Genomic DNA, 12,274 nt, shown 5'->3' on the forward strand with positions numbered 1-12,274 from the left:
TGGCCTCCCTGTATGAATCAGAATATTAGATATACAGTGGGAAAAGCTGAATGTCTGCCATGAATATTCCCAGAAAAGAGATCCTTATACTCAACAATTGCCACACATTCTCTGTCAATGAGCTTTGATGAGGAAACATCCTTTCAGAATAAATTATTTGTCTGTCTTGGTTCATCTGTGGGGATTGCAAGACCTAGGTCTTTCTTGACTCAACAGACCACCAAAAATTTTAGAGAAGGGACCTTCCGCATGACTCTTCTGCAAAAGATTTGGATTTTCCAAATGACAGCTTACAGTTACATATTTCTTCCTTTTTCAGTCAGTCAGTACTGCAAAAATAATAGCAGAGAAAACAAGAGATTATGTTAATAGTTCCCAAATGACTAAAAAGAACACATAAATGCAGATGACAACAGATTTTCTTATGAAGCCAAGAAGAGGTGCATTTTGAATTTAGGAGAAAAATGTTTGTAACATTCCCATTTATAGAGATATATTGGAAAGTTTGTGTTCAAATAATTAACTTTCAATTACTGGCAAAATTCATCAACGCATCCAGCACAGAACATCTGATACAGGTTATAGGGAATTTGCCTTGTGGAATTGGCTCAGAAGTTTAAAATCCTTTTAAGAAAACACATCTACATAACTATTTTTTCTTGTAAGATTAAAAAAAAAAACAGACTGATGCTCTTCAACCGTCCAAGAACATCTGTATAGTCAGCACTGACATTTTCCTTTCTGTGATAGATTTATTAGAATCCTTGCTTTAACTGACCACTTTAAAGTATAACCAAATCCATAAATATCACTCTCACTGACCAATTTTTGCTGGTCTCCAGCAGGTTTCATCACATAATCAAATGCACAGGGCTGTATTCCTGCTAAGACAATGATGGAACCAACTGTATATCTGCTCCCTTATTTGGGATGTTGCTAACATATAATGTGAGTTTTAATATTAAACACAACAGCTTCTCCTTGTGATTTCTCCCTAAGAAACTGGCTTCACTTCTATGTTTCACATGGGTCTCAAGAGCTTCTGAACTAGACTAAACTCAGATTGATGAGCCATGTCAGAAGGAAAGCCCTGAAGGACACAAAATCCTGTTGCCTGGCAAAAAAAGTGTAGAACAGTCTTCATGAGAAACAATTCCAGATGATTCTCAGGATTTTTATTACCTTTTTTGCTGTTTGTATTCAGTTTATTTCCAAAAAAAATGAAAAATCATATCTAGGGCTTAACATTCACAAAGTGTTGTACAAATATTAATTAAGCTAATGATATCTTGGTGAACTTCATACATATTTATTATTTCTGTTAAACATATGGGGAAATTGACTCTTATTAAACTCTATAGGAATGTTCCATAGATATTAAACCAATTGGAATCTATAGAAATTGAAGTGAGTTCTACAGCTGTTAGTCTAAAAACATATCGAATTTAGCCAAGAACTACTGTCTTTTAACAATATTTTTGCACTATCCTATAGAAATCTGTAGCAGGGCTATAATTTTCTATTATATTTTATGGGATTGCCCAAATCACTCTTGGAAAAGTTAACCTTTTCTATTACGTTCTAAACAAATTTTTCCATTAGGGGAAACTCAGACACTGAGTTGCTCAAGGTAACATAAAGCAATGTAAAGCAAACCCAGATCCAAGCACCCTGAAACTTTGAAAAAGTACAAATTCAGGTGCAGATTCATAGATATTAAGGCCAAGCGGGACTATTGTTATCATCTAGTCTGACTTCCTGTATAAAATAGGCCATAGAACTTCCCTGAATTAATTCCTGTTTGAACTAGAGCATATGTTTTAGAAAAGGATCCAACCTTGATTTAAAAATTTCCAGCCATAGAGAATCCACCACAATCTTGGTAAGATGGTCCAATTGTTAATTAACTTTACTGTTAAAAATGTACAAGTCTGTATTCTAATCTGTATTTGTCTAGCTTCAACTTCCAGCCACTAGATTTTGTTATACCTCTATCTCCTAGATTAAAGAGCTCTATTAATCAAATTTCTGTTCCCCATGTAGGTATTTATAAAGTATGATCACATCACTTCTGAACCTTCTCTTTGATAAATTAAATAGACTGAGCTCCTTATGTTGCTTACTGCTCCTTTACTCATTCTCTTGGCTCTTCTCTGAACCCTCTTCCACACAAACTGGACACAGTATTCAAGTAGCAGTTGCATCAGTGCCAAAAACAGAAGTTAAATAATCTCCCCACTCCTATGCAATAGTCCCATGTTTATTCATCCAAACAGTTCATTACTCCTTTTAACCTCAGCATTGCTCTGGGAGCTCATGGTCAGCCGGTTATCCACCATACCCCCAAGTCCTTTTCAGAGTCACTGCCTCTCTTTATAGAGAAGACCATCGCTTAAGCATGGCCAGTATTCTTTGTTCCTAAATTTATTACCTTATATTTAGACCTACTAAAATACATTGTTTGCATGCACCTAGTTATCAAGCAGTACAAATTGCTCTGTAACAGTGACCTGTCCTCATACCACTCCCCTACTCTTTGTCATTGCAAACTTTATCAGTGATGATTTTATGTTCTCTTCCAGGTCATTAATAAAAATGTTCAATAGAATATGGGCAAGAAGAAGTCCCTGCAGGACTTACCTAGAAACACATCCCATTTGATGATGATTCTCCATATACAATTACATTTTGAGTAATGATCAGTTAGCCAGTTTTTAATCTGTTCAAATGTGTGCCATGTTGACTTGGTATTACACTAGTTTCTTATCAAAATATTGTACAGTACCAAGCCAAATGCCTTCTAGGAGTGTAACTATATTACAGCAGTGTTATTGCCTTTATCAATCAAACTTGTAATCTCATCAAAAAATGATAGCAAGTCAAAAACTGATATCAAAGATCTCAAGATCTGGATCCAGCATTTTTAACTGAGTCTCCTTGACTAAAAAGCAAAGGTGAATCAAATAAGAACAACTAAGGTCAATGAAGACAGCCAGACCCCATCTTGACAGACTCTTCACATTAAAGGTAATACCAAAGACACCAATACAGATAGTTGTGCAGTTGTCAAGTGCGCTATCTACTGTAGTGAACAAAATCTTTGGACTTCTGGACTATTATGCCAAGAGAAGTAGTAAGCAGAGATTGGTCACAATATGTTAGGGCAAGACATTCCGCATCACAACACATTTTGATTTAGCAAGCAGTATAAAAATATCCTTTCTTTGAGGAAATGTGTCTGTGTAAGAATTGAATTTTTAAGTTTAAAGGGCAAAAAATATTTCATTCTTATTGACGAACAACCTGTACCATCTTTCTGTGAGCATGTGGTGTGACCGGCTTCTAATACTCTATGGTTCAATTGCCCTCTGCCTCCCTAAAGCCCCTCTACTTACTTATTACATTGATTTATATAGAACCAGCATATTCTAGCTACTTTGCAGACAAACATGAAGACAATATGCTGGCCCTGAGAAGCTCACAATCTAAGTTCAGTTTAAGACAATAATCCTGCAAAATGATCCACACAGATAGACTTCTGCACCTACCTGGATTTGGGATTATATGATCATCATCTTCACCTCCTATTCTATATTGTTGTGTATTGTTGATGTGAACTGGTAGACAAGATGCTTTCTACCCCAGAGCTGGCTGGTGAGTAGTGCTTTGGGATCCTTGAGGATGAAAAGTGATGTATATGTTGTAATTGAGATATTGTTTTGTATGTACTAATGGCATTTTGCAATTGGCCCTAAAATTATTGATAAAACGCTGATTACCACTAAGAATGCCGTTGTTTCATTTATGTATTCATGCACACACACACATTATATACATATATATACAGAGAGAGAGAGACAGAGACAGGATCCAATGACTGAGAGCTGAAGCTAGATAAATTCAAATTAGAAATAAGTCACATTTTATTTATTTATTTATTTATTTATTTATGCATACAATGAGGGTAAATAATCATTGGAACAATTTATCTAGGGATGTGGCTTGTTGTCCATCACCTGACATCTTTAAATCAAGATGGGATATTAAAATACCTTACAGCTCAACCAGAAGTTATGGTTTTCATGCAGGAATGACTTGGTGAAATTCTGTGGTCTACATTACACAGTAGGTCAGGCTAGATGATCATAATGATCCCGTCTTTCTTTAAAAAAAATCTATTAATATTTTCTGTAACTCCAGTAATGAATCTAGGCAGCCACCTGGCATTTTTTTTTTTACAATGCTTCTATTTGGTTGTGTGTGTCACTAGAAAGAACTAGTTGCAGACAATAATTGTTTATTGAAAGCAGGGAATTACTATTTGGAACAAAGTTTGTTTCTAAAAAGCGTGCCATATATGTCTGTATTCTTTGGAAACACAGAAGTTGTTCCCTGTGACACATACTATTTGCTGAAAATTTACGGTAGACTGACTCATGCAGGTTTATATTGTGCTCCATTTAAATACTATTTTTTGGTTAAGTGGTAGCTATTTCAGTGGTTACCTTTTGGTTTGATGGTTTGTTTTTTTACAGGGTAGAGAAAGTTTACCCAAATTATAAGCCACTGCCAGTATAGGGAAAATGTCATCTTGACATTGATTTCTTTAGGGAATGAATCATGCAGCCATATAACTTAGCAGCACTGTCTGTCTAGATTTGTGATGGTTTTTTGTTTCTGTTAATACAAAGTTTGTCACTTGAAAAAATGTGTGATGTCTGGTCTTATGTGTATTTATAGTTTACCCCATGTTTACTAACAATTCTACTATGTGTGTCATTCATGTCTGGCATACTCATCATCAGTAGTTCCATTTCAATATAGAAACCCATGATTTAATTTTATATTTTGTCCATACGCATCATTGTTGTGGCTGCACTTTGTCTATGACGAGGTATTATAAGAATGCATGCTTAATGATGGAAACCATAATATGTTCCATATATAATAGTATATAGTTATTGTAAAATGGTGTTTGACTAACATTTATGATTTAGATCATTAATGGCTGTCTGCATCATTGATATGATCTATTGAATCACTTTTTAAAAAAACAATGACACACTTCTTTACAGATTCCCTTTAGCTCAGCTAATTCAAAGAAAATCAGAAAACCAAATTTTTAATCAAGACAAATTCACATTCCAAATAGTGAATAGGATTTAAAGAATTTCTGGAGGCCAGAATCTGCTACCTTGAATTAACACTTAGGTAGGTATTATTCTTAAGAGTAAAAGTTGTAGAATCAGGCCAGTAGTAAACTCAGCATAGCATATGTGTCTAGTCTCTGTTTTAATCCTTTGCAATTGACTAATAGATGGATTGTGTCTTCTCATTTATCTTTCATTTCTTTTAGATCAGTTGGTTTCTTTGTTTCCCCTCTTTGTTATTAATTGCTTGTTTTTGTTCATCATTATATAGACAGTGCTTGGTGCTGTAAAACATATAGGAGATCAACATGTGTTTGCAATCTCAGTTTAGGACTCTATTCAGCCAATCACATCTCTTACCTGTCACCCCTTAAAGCTCAGGATTCCATGACTTTCTCTGGTGCTGGCGAGGTGTAGAACGTCAAGACACACCAGCCCCACACCTGTGTACGAAAGAGGTCCATTCTAATGACCTCAGAGGGAGTCAGCCCAGGGTGGTACTGAGGGCACATTGATACCCATATTCAGGGAAACTCTCTCAGAGATAAAGGACTCATTTCACATCCTCCATAAAGTGAAATACATGCTTCCTGTGAATCCCTTTTGGTTTCACTCATTCCTTGCAGCAGAGGAGCTGGCACGAGCAGCATTAAGCAGGATGTTAATCTAAGTCCATCCTCTGTGTCCATCTGTGCCCTACTGAAATTGGCTTACCACTTATGTGAGTAGGCACTACGCCATCCTATCACATGGGTATTAGAATGGGTAGCCAAGCGATCACGTGCATACACTGACTGTGGGTAACAAAGGCAGGATTCCAAGTCCAGGAATGTGGACACAGCTGTGTGTCTTGCTCATGTGGACAAATTCAGTAGTTAATGAGCCATGTCAACAAAACAGAGATAGATTCACTTGAGAGATCAGCCAAACTGCCTCTACCGCTATGCAAAGTGAGTTTTTTGCATCTCAGGGACCAGAATGTGTGTTGCACAACGACAGAGCAGGAGATGGAGAACAACAATCAGAGATTTCATGGTATTTCTTTACTCATTTTGTCACTTTCAGCCCCTGTGTATCACCATAATTCTTTGTGTGGGAAATAGGCATTTAAAAGGGAACATACCAGGTATGTGATGCAGCATTGTGTGTGCCTTTTATGGCACATACCTGCTACGTGCTGTGGATGGGAACTGGTTAATATTAGAAATGGTCTATCATGGAGAACACAGACCCTTGGAAGAATTCAGATCCTAATCTAGCTCTGAACTATGCAGCTTATGTCAAGTTCTAGTTACTACCCTGGGCTTTAGGTCTCTTCACTGGAAACAAGGAATTAAAATATATCTAAGTTAGGATAAAAACACATTAGCATGCAGTGCTTTGGATTAGGAAATAATGCTAAAAAATGTATAATTCCTAATGTAAAGTCCTAGGAATGTGCCATGTTATGGACCTTGAACTGAAAAAGAGTGTGGTTCATATTAATAAAACTTTGTTCCATCTGGATCTAGATAAGAAACATTTGAAGAAATTAAGATGTTGGATAAGATTTTACTTACGCTATCTCTGTCCAGAACTGATTTAATGTTATTTCTAAATACAAATTCCATTACCCATCAGCATAGAATTTGAATAATTAAACAACGCCAAAGGGTAAAACCTGGAGATGGTTGAAATACTTCTGTGATTTATGAACATTTCTTTTATACCAAGGACTAAATCCATAAGTGCAGGCAGTGGATTAATTGTAGAGCAAACCACCTAAATGTATATCATTTGAAACATGAGGGGGAAATAGCTTGTAGTTTTGGTTATCCTATCCCAAGAACATATTCTGAAAACACCTGCTATTTGCTTCACACTGGTACATTCCAATAGCAAAATTACTAATCAGAAGTACTTTAATGAGACCTGGAGATAAAATTTATTTCTGTCACAGATGGCTGGACAATGTCTAGAGAGGTATGAACTTCTCCAGAAGCAGAAAATCACTACATACTAGTACCAAATTGTACACATGTGTGTTATGCAAGGTGACATTATAACAAAGCCATGTAGTACAAACAACGAATGTATAAATCAGACACTGGGACTAGAACCTGGGACTAGAACCTGGTCTTTCAGATCCAAAATCACAGGCCTCTATCACTTAAGACAAAGGAAAATTGAATTGACTGCTAGTAGTAAGTCCCTTAGCCTCTGTGTGCCAGCCACTAGATGGCTGTATAAGACACACATAAAACATGCCCAGCACTGTAAGGGGGTTTGTGTGAGAGAGGCAATATATTACACAGTACCCCCATGCTGCACAGTGCTGGGACCCAAGAAGCGAAGAAGCCTTCAGCTAGGACACAGACTGTGCTAGACCAGGACTATGGTGGAGTTGGAACTGTGTTAGCTAGAAGTCTATTTAAACAAATATTTTACCAGCAGGATAACAACAGTGTCATAGGCCATATTTTGCCAAACTGTGCTTCCGGGAGCTGCTACCATCCTGGAGTTGCTCCAGGTAAGTGGTGCTGGGCCAGAGCCCAAACCCCAAGCCCCTCCTGCACCCCAACTCCCTGCCCTGAGTCCCCAACCCCCTGCCCTGAGCCCCCTCCTGCACTCCACCACTTGCCCTGATTTATTTCTTAGAATTCAGAACAATAACACAAAAGAACCCAAAACAGAAAGCACAGCCCACTCCACCTGACTCTAGTCTGGCTCTCTGATCAGGGACTCTGCTAGGCCCACATACCTTGCTTCCTTACAAAGCCCTCTAGTCTGCAAGCAGGACCAGAAATAACCTCATAGCATTTAAAGTGATAGTTCACAATTTTAACACAGTTTGTAATACACCGCTATGTGTTTGGTTGCAACATTTAAAACAAAGGGGGATAAGGCAGGACACAGCAGCCAGAATGCTGGAAGAAGGAGACAGGAACAGACTTGGTTTGAGAATCTGATGGCTAATGGTCCTCAGTACACCTCTACCTCAATATAACGCTGTCCTCGGGAGCCAAAAAATCTTACCACATTATAGGTGAAACCACGTTATATCGAACTTGATTTGATCCACCAAAGTGCACAGCTCCCCCTCCCCCTCCCTCGCGGAGCACTGGTTTACCGCTTTATATCCTAATTTGCGTTATACCAGGTGGCGTTATAACGGGGTAGAGGTGTACTATCATTGCAGTTCTGGAAGTGGAGCTTTTGCTGAGGAGCTTTGCTGTTGATTTTGCCACTATTGTTCGAGGTAAACAGGACTTGTGTACATGATGGGTGAAATTTGGCCCTATGCAGAGAGGCAGCACAAAACTTAGAGGTTAGGATGAAATTCAGCCCTGAGCAGAGAACCAACATAAGGTCTATGCCTTGTTCTGGCTTTCTGCATAAGGCTGAATTTCACCCCCGTCAGTAATTTCTCTCCCAGCAATGGACCAACCTTTTCCAAAATCCCAAACAGCGCCTATCCCCCAGTGGAGGGCAGGGGCAGCTCCTGGCACCAGTGCGCCACGCGCGTGCCTGGGGCGGCAGGTCGCCATGAGGGCGGCAGTCAGGCTGCTTTCGGTGGCATGCCTGTGGGAGGTCTGCTGGTCCCGTGGCTTCAACGGTAATTCGGCAGTGGGGACCTCCTGCAGGTGTGCTGCCAAAAGCTGCCTGTCTGCCGTGCTTGTGGCGGCAAAATACATAGAGCCGCCCCTGGAGGAGGGGACAACAGTGAGCTAGGGTGTATACCATACTGACTTCTTGGCATTTCCCACTCTCCCCTCAAGATCTTTGGCCTGTCTGTGCTTTAATATATTAAAATAGATGTTGTAACCCTACACTTAGCTTTTGTGGAATAGAGGAAAATGCTCACTTTCTCAGGGGGATTCTCAGTTCCAATCTTTTGTACATGATTCCCTTCCTTCCCCTGCCAATACAAGGGTGGTATCATCAAGCACTGAAAGGGATACTTGAAGATACCAGGTTAATTCCATTTAGGTTGGAAGCAGTGCATTTCCTGCTGTAAATGGAGGGCTGTTTCCAGCTATAAAAATTTTGAGAGTTTTACCTTGCAATTGTTTTGTTCCTTGTTCATAGTGTTTAGAGATGGATCTCAAACCAGACCCGTGGATCTGAACTCATGGGGAAGCGCAGATTCAGGTCTGGATTCTGCATCTGGCCCGTGTTAACAACAGGAAATACTAGAACTCCAAACCACTTTTTGAGTGTTCAAATCGCAGATCTGGATCCTAATCCTGTGACTCAGGCCCATTATTAGATTTTTGAAGGGAGAAAGATATGTGAAGGGGGAAAAAAAGACATCTGAGATGGGGCTTCTCTCTCAAATGTAAACAGAGTTAAACTTGTGTCATGAAGCAGTGGGCTTAATTTTCTAAAGGAGGCATGGTTCCCAGAAGGAATTACATAAATATTTATAAAAATGAAGCAGGAAATATTTTCCCAGGATAGGACACTTATTCAGTGCTATATCAGGTCAGCAAGAGCTGGAGGCTATTTTCTAAGTCATTCACTGGAACTCAGTCACTGCCTGCTTGTTTGCTGGGTTCTGCTCTGACACAGGAACAGGCTGCACTCTGACTAACACAAATTATGAAACAATTGCAGCTTTTCACTTTATATTTTAGAGAGAGAGAGAGAGTCATATCTAACAGAACTTGGAATTCCTTTTTATTTAAACAACCCCAATGTTTGGCAGTATCTGTAAGTGTTTCCATGGAAAACCATAATGGTGACATTAGTTAATATCAGACCTTTCATGGAGTCTCATGAGAGTATTATTGTAGCCAACAATCATTTTCGGTAACAGGAAAAACTTGAAGTGCTCTGTGGCCAATTGCTCAAACTGACAGTAGGGATGAAATTAACCTAGAAATGTCCCTGTTAGTGTGGTATGATTCTTGGGAAATGTGAATAAGCATGAAAAGGGCCTGGTGCTGCATACTTTATATACCCCACTGAAGTGGGCTTTAAGTAAGAACAGACCATATGTTATCTTCAGGCCACAAGTTTGAAGAGATAATAAATGTAGGCTTTGATCTTGCAAATCCTTGCACGTTGCATAACTAGGGACATGAGGCTGTGGCATCCCAGTGCAAGCATGAGCAGAGGCTACTGGTAGCTTGGATATGCTTGAGCAATATGACGTAAGTGGACCCCCCAAACAACCTGCGAGACCAGAATGGATGTCAGGCCATTGTCACCAAGACTGCTGGGTCATGTGTAGCCTCTTGAATATCATGTTGGAAGTTATGTAAGACTATTGCAGACTATCTTAAAATCTCTATTTAATTGACTGTACAGGCAACAAGACTTTGGAAGAATTCTTGTCATTAGCTGTTAAGTGCAGTACTTTTTGGACGCTGTTTGCTAACACTCATAAAGCATTGGTTGTTGCCTGAGTCTCTGACGAATAACGTAGTGTAGAGCTGCTGTTTACAGACTGCAGCCACATAAAGCAAACGTTTCAAAATATGACATGGTATCAGAACACACGGGGTCAGATTTTGAATGAGAAATCAATGAGAATTAGGCACCTAAATCCCAATCTGGGCCTAAGAGCTTTAAAATACCTTCCCCCTTCTCCGTCCCTTGTATGCCATATCATATTATTCTATTTCCCTCTGTTCTTTCCTTTAATCAGCTCCAAGCTTTGACAGTATTGGAATTAACTCAGTATCCGACATGGCAGGAAGGACTGTGGTAGCAGGGCCCATATAAGTACCATCGGAAGACATTTTGCCTTTGAACACCTGCAGACCCCACTAGTTGATCAGTACAGGTATAGGGAAGCTTCCTGAACTATTGAAGTCTTGGGCTAGACCTGCTGCAGGTGGACCCTGAGCACTCCGATCTGAGTCTTACCTATGATATAGGCAGGATGTGTAAACAGTTGAGTCCAGTCACAGTATGTGGGACTGTGCTAATCAGTCAAGTTGGCACTAGCATCTGGCCACCTAGTGGTAAACTTTATAACTACCTGAGCAAGTTGTTTGTACTGTATGTAGCATATTGACTTTTGATGGTTAACATTGGAGGGATATTGAGGTAAAGGTAACACTCAGCTCCTGAGGGAAAGGCTTAGATTCTAAAAAGGTAACATGCGACATAATGGTGACTTGTGTACAGCTGATAGCAAATCTACAGACCACTTCATGATTTTCTTTTGACTATTCTCAGCAGTTTCTGGTAAAACGTTCTTGCTGCAGGAAACACAGACACTGGTTTGTTCATTTTTTTCTTGCCTACAGACATCTCTCTTTGCCTGAGTCAATGAGAATTAAAATGCACAATGGCTGATGTACCTCATTACATCTCAGTCACCACTGAATTCTCTGAGCAAATGTTTTCCTGCATCACTTCCCCTATCACTGTTAACTGCTGGGGAATATCAAACAATTGCTGGAAGATTTCTCAGTACCACTGAACAGATTCTGCCATTCACATTGGTTTGCCAACATGCCTCTTTAAAGCCATCCTCAGAACCAACTACACTACCTTCCTGCTCCTACACCATGGGCATCTTGTGCTTAAACGGTGTTTATGCTCAGAAAATGCAAGTGATGTGTCAGAAAAAAGAAAAGCATAAATAACACGAATGTACAACTTACAAAGTGATAGGCAAATTCACAATGCAAATCACAGTCAAGTTTATTCCTCGGGGAACTCGATCTACTCACAATCCCAATTCTTATTTTTCCTGCATGCCCCTCTAGCTGTGGTGTATTTGTTTTCATGCCTTCCATCTTATTTAGATTGCATGCTCTTTGGGACAAGGATCTGTCTTCTTATATTTCTGAAAAGCACAGAGCATACCACCGCAATAAAGACAGGGAGAGTGTTTTGAAACAGCATGGCAAGTGGCAACCCATGACAAGCCTGGCTATCAGAGGTGAAATCTTCATTCTGCTGAATCAGTGGGAATTTTCCAATGTGGCCAAGATTTCCTCCCCTGCCCCCAACGTGCTTGAGATCAAAGGCCTCCAGCCATCAAAAAAGAGTAAATATCTTGTGTAACTGCACACTTCTGTATGGGTACACTTGCTGCTATGTTGTCTGTCTGTCAAAGCCTGTAGGGATATAAAATTAATTTCTCTTTAAATAATGAGGAAAGCATCTGAAAAGTTATTTCTCCT

The sequence above is a fragment of the Gopherus flavomarginatus genome, chromosome 2 (assembly GCF_025201925.1).
Source record: "Gopherus flavomarginatus isolate rGopFla2 chromosome 2, rGopFla2.mat.asm, whole genome shotgun sequence".
Taxonomy (NCBI): Eukaryota; Metazoa; Chordata; order Testudines; family Testudinidae; genus Gopherus; species Gopherus flavomarginatus.